At 39.8% G+C, this 7,916-nt stretch overlaps 1 long non-coding RNA gene across 1 annotated transcript; it reads right to left on the reverse strand.

The window, feature by feature from the left end:
• Positions 1-416: 416 nt before the first annotated feature.
• On the reverse strand, positions 417-5,285 carry LOC309561108. Its single transcript, XR_014225546.1, has 3 exons — positions 4,684-5,285; positions 1,552-1,659; positions 417-1,451 (listed from the first exon to the last, which is right to left on the reverse strand). It is a non-coding gene; the product is annotated as an uncharacterized lncRNA (long non-coding RNA).
• Between the last annotated feature and the right edge of the window lie 2,631 nt (positions 5,286-7,916).

Below are 7,916 nucleotides of genomic sequence, written 5' to 3' on the forward strand. Positions count from 1 at the left end.
GAAATCAGCTCATTTAAAACTGTATTTTTTTTTTCTTAAAAAAAAAAAAAAAAAAAATCTAATTTTATTCTTTCAGGATTGAAAATTTAAAACTGCATGCTGTTGTGTGCTTACCCTGGAGAAAGCAATACATATATTTATGTATATATTCATGAACACTGGTGTCTTGTACAGTACTACCACAGAATGTTAATATTCCCTTTTTATTGACAGTGCTTATTTATACAGTCATAAAGATTATATATACTAGTGTACTGTACATCTCATCAGTGATACAGTTCCCACTATGGAATTCATTTCCAAGTCATAGCAAGGTTATACTCTGCATCTAACACATGCATAATTATTTAGATTAGTATACACATTTGCATGACCAAGGAAATCTTTACAGGAGGAAGAGAAGGCACAGCTGATAATTCTCTATCAAACCGTTTATTGTGCCACCCGTAGTGAAATTAATGGGTTACAATGTACTCACAAAGATTTCCAATCGTTTTTAGGAGACTGATTTGCAATCCATGGTTAAAACAACAGAAAACAACAGAGCAGAGCACATTAACCCTCTCTGGTCCAGCCAAGGAGTTTGCTAGCCCTCACCGGAGAGCTGACACTTCCATGGGGACATTTACTACATGTCAAAGAGAAAAGAGGATTGCAATGACTGATAGCTAAGGCAAAGGGTAATAAACGTAGTGCAGAGATTAGGCCCAAGGCAAAGATGCAGGCCACAGAGCAAGGATCACTTTTTTTTTTTTTTTTCATTGGAGTCCCAAAGGATCCGAGCTGGTAGTATGTTAAGGCGTTGCCTTGGTGTAGCTCTGCGTCTCCACATAATTCATCCCTAGTATCAAACTAGCACAGAAAAAAAAAAAAATAAAAAATAAAATAAATAAAAAAATAAAATAAAACCATCAAACCTCTTTCATTTATAACAATAATTCAAAAGCTGAAAATGTGTCGCAGACAGATCAATACCGATGCCAACACAAAATAAATCAACAGAGCGATTAAGAAACTAGAAGAAAAGAATCAAAGAGCATTGAATGATCATTCAGCTGTAGTTTAAAGGGGAAGAATCCAACACACTGCCCGTTTAATGAACCTATCAGCTGAAAGAATAAGTTGTGCAAGTCTTTTTTTTTTTTGCATGCAAGCACCGTAAATGCACGGAAAAGAGATGAAAGAGGCTACCTTGGCCAAGACAGCGGTTGGTTGGTTGGTAGGCTGGTGCGACTTTTGGGGCGCTGTAGCGTGCTTGTTGTACATACTCTCCTCAACTACGCGTATTCTTAAGCAATAACAACGTAATCCGTATTATCCACCCAAGAATACCCGTCACCGAAGAGAGCTACAAAGCAGCAGCCGGCTGGGCTATAAATCCACAAGCAGGGAAGGAAGGAGAATCCAAACAGGTCCATAAACCAAGTCCAACAATGTCCCAGTGTCTAGTCCTGAAAGAATAGCAGAGAGCCATGAAGGGTTGCAATGTAATGAAGATGTGCATCTTATACCACACATACACACACCACAAGAGAGTTACGTGCAATGTACCTTGTCTCTCCTCACGTCTTCCTCTGTACTTGCAAAATAAGCCAGTGTTGTACGCCCCCCCTCCAGCTCCAAGCTGTTCAATTGGTTGTCCAATGGACCTATAGATTCCTGCAACAGAATTGCATGCATACTTAAGTACAGCCGTACTGTCAGCGACTCAACAGAGCACAGTGTATACACCCTCTACATTATACTACATAAAATGGTGTCATTAAACTCAGGGACTCTTTATTGCCTCTGTATATCATTACTATATCCAATGTACTATTTGCTCATCTTTTTTTTTTTTTTTTTCACCATAGTTCAGATTTATGGAAATGTTATGTGCATGCCCACCTACAGTTGTATGCCATGAAATCATCCTATTTTGCTCCTTATTCATGTATCTGAACATCAGAACGATCATTTTTTAAGGATGTCAGGATTAATGTAGCTCTCTGCTCAACTCAGAAGTGGATTATAGAATGTGTGAAGCTTTTTTATTTATTTATTTTTTTATACAAGGATCAGCTGATGGAAATGTTCCTGGTCTTGAGCTAAAATCTGATAGCAATATAGAGAGCCTTCATAGAATATAAGCGAGGCTCCTTTACAATGTGTGCATGTCTTAACCAAATGGTGAAGAGTTTTAGATGCATACTCTGTTATCATTCATGACTGTACATTGAACAGAACACGTCCAAGAGTGTGAGAATCCAGTTGTAAGCCTAGCCTATTAGCTTGAATAAATCCTTTACACAACATACAGCTCTTGATATATCAGTGTTGGTGAATGAGAGTGCAGTATATGCATTGACTTAGACTATGTGTATTATTATACACATGGGCATTTAAAACATGTAAAGGGGCAATGCATACAGATCTAAGCTTAGCATATTTGCTTGAATAAACCCTTTGCACAACATACAGGTCTTGATATACCAGTGTTAGTGAGGTCATGTGCAGTATATGTATTAACTTAGACTATGTGTATAGCAATACACATGTGCATTTAGGACATGTAAAGTGGCCATGCCTACAGATCTAAGCTTAGCCTATTAGCTTGAATAAACCCTTTGTACAAGATACAGGTCTTGATATACCATTGTTAGTGAGGGTATATGCAGAATATGTATTAAATTAGACTATGTGTATTACAATACACATGTGCATTTAGGACATGTAAAGTGGCCATGTCTACAGATCTAAGCTTAGCCTATTAGCTTGAATAAACCCTTTGCAAAACACACAGGTCTTGATATACCAGTGTTAGTGAATGCATGTGCAGTATATGCATTGACTTAGACTATGTGTATTACAATACAAATATGCATATAGAACATGCAAATTGGTCATGCCTACAGGTCTAAGCTAAGCTTATTATCTTGAAAAAACTATTTGCACAACATACAGGTCTTGATATACCAGTGTTAGTGAATGCATGTGCAGTATATGCATTGACTTGGACTATGTGTATTACAATACACATATGCATTTAGAACATGCAAAGTGGTCATGCCTACAGATCTAAGCTAAGCTTATTAGCTTAAATAAATTCTTTGCACAACATACAGGTCTTGATATACCATCAAGCTTAGCTAATGCATGTGCAGTATATGCATGTGACTTAGAGTATTAGTGTATTACAATATACATTATGATATATAAGGTGGGCATGCCTACATTTATAGACTCCTATAACCACTGACATAATTATACGTCGTTCCCTACCAATATATACACGTGCGTTAATTCTGCATTATGTAAGAAAAAGACACTGTGTCTGAATTAAGAACCCACATAACACAACCTATACAATATTTCATAAGATGATTTCAATGTCAAATACGGAATTGAAATTCTGCTCAAGCCATAGGAGTTCTTCGTGGTTGCATTTATTTGACATCAAGGTTGCATTCACTATACAGTGGAGAAGTGCTAATGATTATAGCAAGGTCTGTCATATAGACAGCGAAATGCATTCATTATATCCTAGAAGTAGATTATGTACAGTCCATTAAAAAAAAAAAAAAAAAGCCTGGATTGGGAAATTTACTATATTTCCATGTGTGGACGCTGTAGTGTGATATAGTTTGCCTGCAGTGCTACAAGTATCAATTGACAGGCTGCACAGGATGGAAAGTATACACTACCAATGAGGTTGGCACTGTTCAGCACCGGCTTGTGGACAGCTCCCTTCTTTGGTTGCTTCAGCCAAATGTTCCAGCTGTTGATTGGTGAGGCACACATTCCACTTCTTTATGCAAAAGCATAACATGGGGGCTAGGAAAATAATCTCTCTGGCAATTACTGCTCCCTGAAAATTGTTCTTGACACACTAACACAATTTTGGATCAGATCCCTCTGGCTTTGTGGAGTTTCACACCTCCCTTCTTGCTCCAGAAATGGTGAAGTATGCCTTAGGGAAAGTCAGTATATCTCATGAGCAGAGGCTTTCTTATAAGTAGTGGTATGTATGATCTCAATTCTCCACTCTTATAGCAAAAAAACAAAAAAACAAAACACAAACAACACAGCATCCACATTTAAGAAAGTAAGGCTAAAGGTGAATGAGTAAGTAAAAAAAAAAAAAAAAAAAAAAAATCTATGGCTGCCCCACCTTTTCATAAGCTTTCTCTGATAGTAAAAATCTTACAATAGGGAGTAAGGTCTAATTGAAGGCATCTGCTCTCCCTGAATGACTAGGCAGCATAGTGTTATTGCTTTTATGGTGTAATGACCAACTTTCACCCTGCTTGATATAGTGTGGTCCTTCCTTTAGGTTGTAGGAGCAGAGATGGAGTTGTATAGCCAGTCATTACCATTTGATGTACAGTAAGCTCTTGCTGCCTGAACATCATATCAAGGTACCATTTGGTGTTCTGTTGCTTTACTTGAAACGTTAATCCTCAAGGATGTGTTTCAAAAAAAGCGTGTGCAATGTCGTACAGCTTTTTAAATCCACAAAACACAGAACAAATGGAGATGAGCTTTGTGTGCACAGTTTCATCTGCTACAGCATGGGCTCAGCAACAGAAATGAAGGTGAAAGAAGCCTATTGATCTTCTTTGCTGACACATAGTGAAGCATCCTGGAAATATATATTAGATAAGAATATACCACTAAGATGTCATCACCAGTAACGATGCTTACCGTGTTGAGTCCGTGTTGGGTGAGAGCTCTGGCTGACTGTATGATGCAGCTGATCCTTCAGGCTGTGTGATGGGAGCTGATTCCCCTTATGGAAGCTGATCAGGGTGGAAGTAGCATTTCCTCGTTAATGATAACTCCGAGAGTCAGTCATCAGAAAGATATCCTGCTGAAAGTCCCCAGATATAAGCACTCCTTACCAGGCTGCTGCCATGCAGTCTTCAGCCAGCGCCCTCAGCTTCAGTAACCAGAGGGAATGGGGGGGGGGGGGGTAAAAAAAAGCAGCAATAGCGATCACATCGATCTGATCTGCACCATCTGCCTGCTGCCACTACACCCCAACCTCCACATTTGAGCACGTAAAACCCTGACAGCTCCCAGCATAGGGCTGCAAAGAGTTCATTTTTTTCAGCAGCTCCTAATTGGTTCTGGGTAGCATACAGTTACACAAGCTTATGTTAACCATTCAATAGTAGATCCCGAACATGCTAATGGTTGATTAACTGAGGAAGATTTGACGTGGAAGCTTCATAGCCTCTTATTCATTATTTCCCAATGGGAAAAGACCAATGCCTGGTGGAAATATAGGAACATGCAGTGAAAGAGAGAATAAAAAGGAGGGATAGAGAGAGCGAGCTAGAGAGAAGAGAGAGAGAGAGAGAGGGAGAGAGAGAGAAAGAAAAATTAAATAGAGATGGAGAGGTAGAGGGAGAGAGAGAGAGTGAGAAAGAGAGGGAGGATGAGAGAGAGAGAGAGAGAGAGAGAAAATGCCCTGAGTACACAGATGTGGACCTTGCAGTTCCCCCCTAGGAACATGCAGTGATAGAGAGAATGTATGGGAGGGATAGAGAGAGAGAGAGAGAGAGCGAAAGAGAGAGAGAGAGACAGAGAAAGAGAGAGGGGGGGAGGGAGAGAGGGGGAGAGGTAGAGGTAGGGAGTGAGAAAGAGAATATCCTGAGTACACAGATGTAGACTTGTAGTTCCCCCTAGGTCCCTAGGAACATGCAGTGGAAGAGAAAATGTAAGGGAGGGATAGAGAGAGAGAGCTAGAGAGAGAGAGAGAGAGAGAGAAAGATAGAGACAGAGAGAGAGAGAGATATGGGGAGGGAGAGGGAGAGAGGGGGAGAGGTAGAGGGAGGGAGTGAGAAAGAGAATATCCTAAGTACTCTGATGTGGACCTTGCAGCTCCCCCTAGGTCCCTAGGAACATGCAGTGGAAGAGAAAATGTAAGGGAGGGATAGAGAGAGAGAGAGAAAGAGAAAGAGAGAGACAGAGAGAAAGAGAAAGAGAGATGGGGAGGGAGAGGGAGAGGGGGGGAGGTAGAGGGAGAGAGAGAAAGAGAATGTTCTGAGTACACAGATGTGAACCTGGCAGTTCCACCAAGGAACATACAGTGAAAGACAGAATGAATGTAAGGGAGGGATAGAGAGAGAAAGAAAGAGAGAGAGAATGTCCTGAGTACACAAATGTGAACCTCACGGTTCCCCCTAGCAGCATGAAGTGAAAGAGAGAATGAATGTAAGGGAAGGATAGATAGAGAAAGGAAGAGAGCGAATGTCCTGAGTGCACAGATGTGGACCCAACCCGTTTAGCAGAATGAGAAGACTGACAGTTTTACCCCAGGACTAGTCTGATGGCATCACACTTAATACAGGATCCATTTTACCAATAATAACGATAATGATATTAATGGTAATAAAACACCAATGCAATACAGTTTGATTTGCATTGAAAAGCCAGCCCACGCACTGTTTTCAAGCATTACCTCTCTATGCCAGTGCAGCAACACCACTAAAAGCATCGTGTAGAATCATTTTCATAGATACATTTCTCTCTCATTTTTATTCATGAACAAGTTGCAAATACTTTTTTCTTCAATTTTTTAAAATACTTACAAATCTGTTCCAGTTTTTTTTTTTAGGTGAATGGGAATAAGGGTTTTTAGTAATTATGGGTTATGTGTTAATTAATCCATGTTAGGTGGCCCACAGCAGATATCATTAATAAATATGTCGCATATGTTGATAATGGACGTTGCTAGAAAGTAGAGTGCACTGTAGGCTGAGCTATGCGCTGTCCACCTCTGTGGTGCTGAACCTTCCAGTGCCGGATCCCCATCACACAAACTTTGCACTATGCAAGCTTGCACATGTACCATGATAAAGGCAATGGAGTTCAATGAATAAAGGACATGTCGTTTTAGCTTCCTTTCACATCAGAGCGTTTAGACACGCCAGTTATGACAACACACTCGTGAATTTAGTTTGATTAAGTTCTGATTGATTAATGCATTAATTATGTTTCTAAGAATGTTCCCACTCTCCCCGGAATAAACCCAGCACTTTCTTGAGTATTAGCAATCTGGTAACAGAGCCCGAGGAAAAATCAAACAATTTATCAGATCTTTTGTTTCAATACCCAGTAATTAAGCTTCTTTGCTTTTACCTACAGTATATAGCAAATTTCTGGGCGAGTGGAAGAAAGATCCACGTTAGCGAGCAATCTCAGTGTGTGATTTGTGTAAGACTATTGCCCTCTTCAGGCCAGAGCTGGAGCAAAGATGCCAAAATCATCATCATATCATAAATAAACATGAGAAGGAAAATAAATGAATAAAATAGGCACATGAATACACATATATGCAACCCTGATGTGTAATATTTATGTATATGTCTTACATACATATTACATTAAGGTATCGTTTGATGATTAAACCGTTATTTCACTAGACTCTTGCATAGTGGAGCTGGTGAATAAGGTTATTTTGACTTAATTTTCTGTTATAAGGGAAAACTTGTGGTATGAGGTCCCTATGCTATTCCAGCAATAGTAATCTAAACCTGTACTCATAGACTCCGGAGTTCTGCAGTTAGGACATGTTAGGAGATGGTCAGAAAGTGCTCGGAACTCCTTCTCATATCCTTATTTATATATCAGTCTTCTTTCTTCTCTCATCCCCCTTCTTCCTTGATACATACGGCATTATTTCCCACTTTACTTTCTCCCCCGCTTCATTCTCTTCTCTTTCTCTCACTATTTTTTTTATTTCTACCCCATGTTTAGCAGCTCTTACATGTTCTAATTCTACCCCTCCACGTATTAACCTATTTATTTATCCCCTCCTTCCCAATCTCTCTTTCTCTCACCCACTCTCTAAACCCCTGAACCCCTCTCCCTCTCTTTTCTACCCCCTCATCTAAATCTCTTTCTCTCTTGCCCCCCACTTCCGTTCTATC

The sequence above is a fragment of the Pelophylax lessonae genome (genome assembly GCF_965119305.1).
Source record: "Pelophylax lessonae genome assembly, chromosome: 8".
Lineage (NCBI taxonomy): Eukaryota > Metazoa > Chordata > Amphibia > Anura > Ranidae > Pelophylax > Pelophylax lessonae.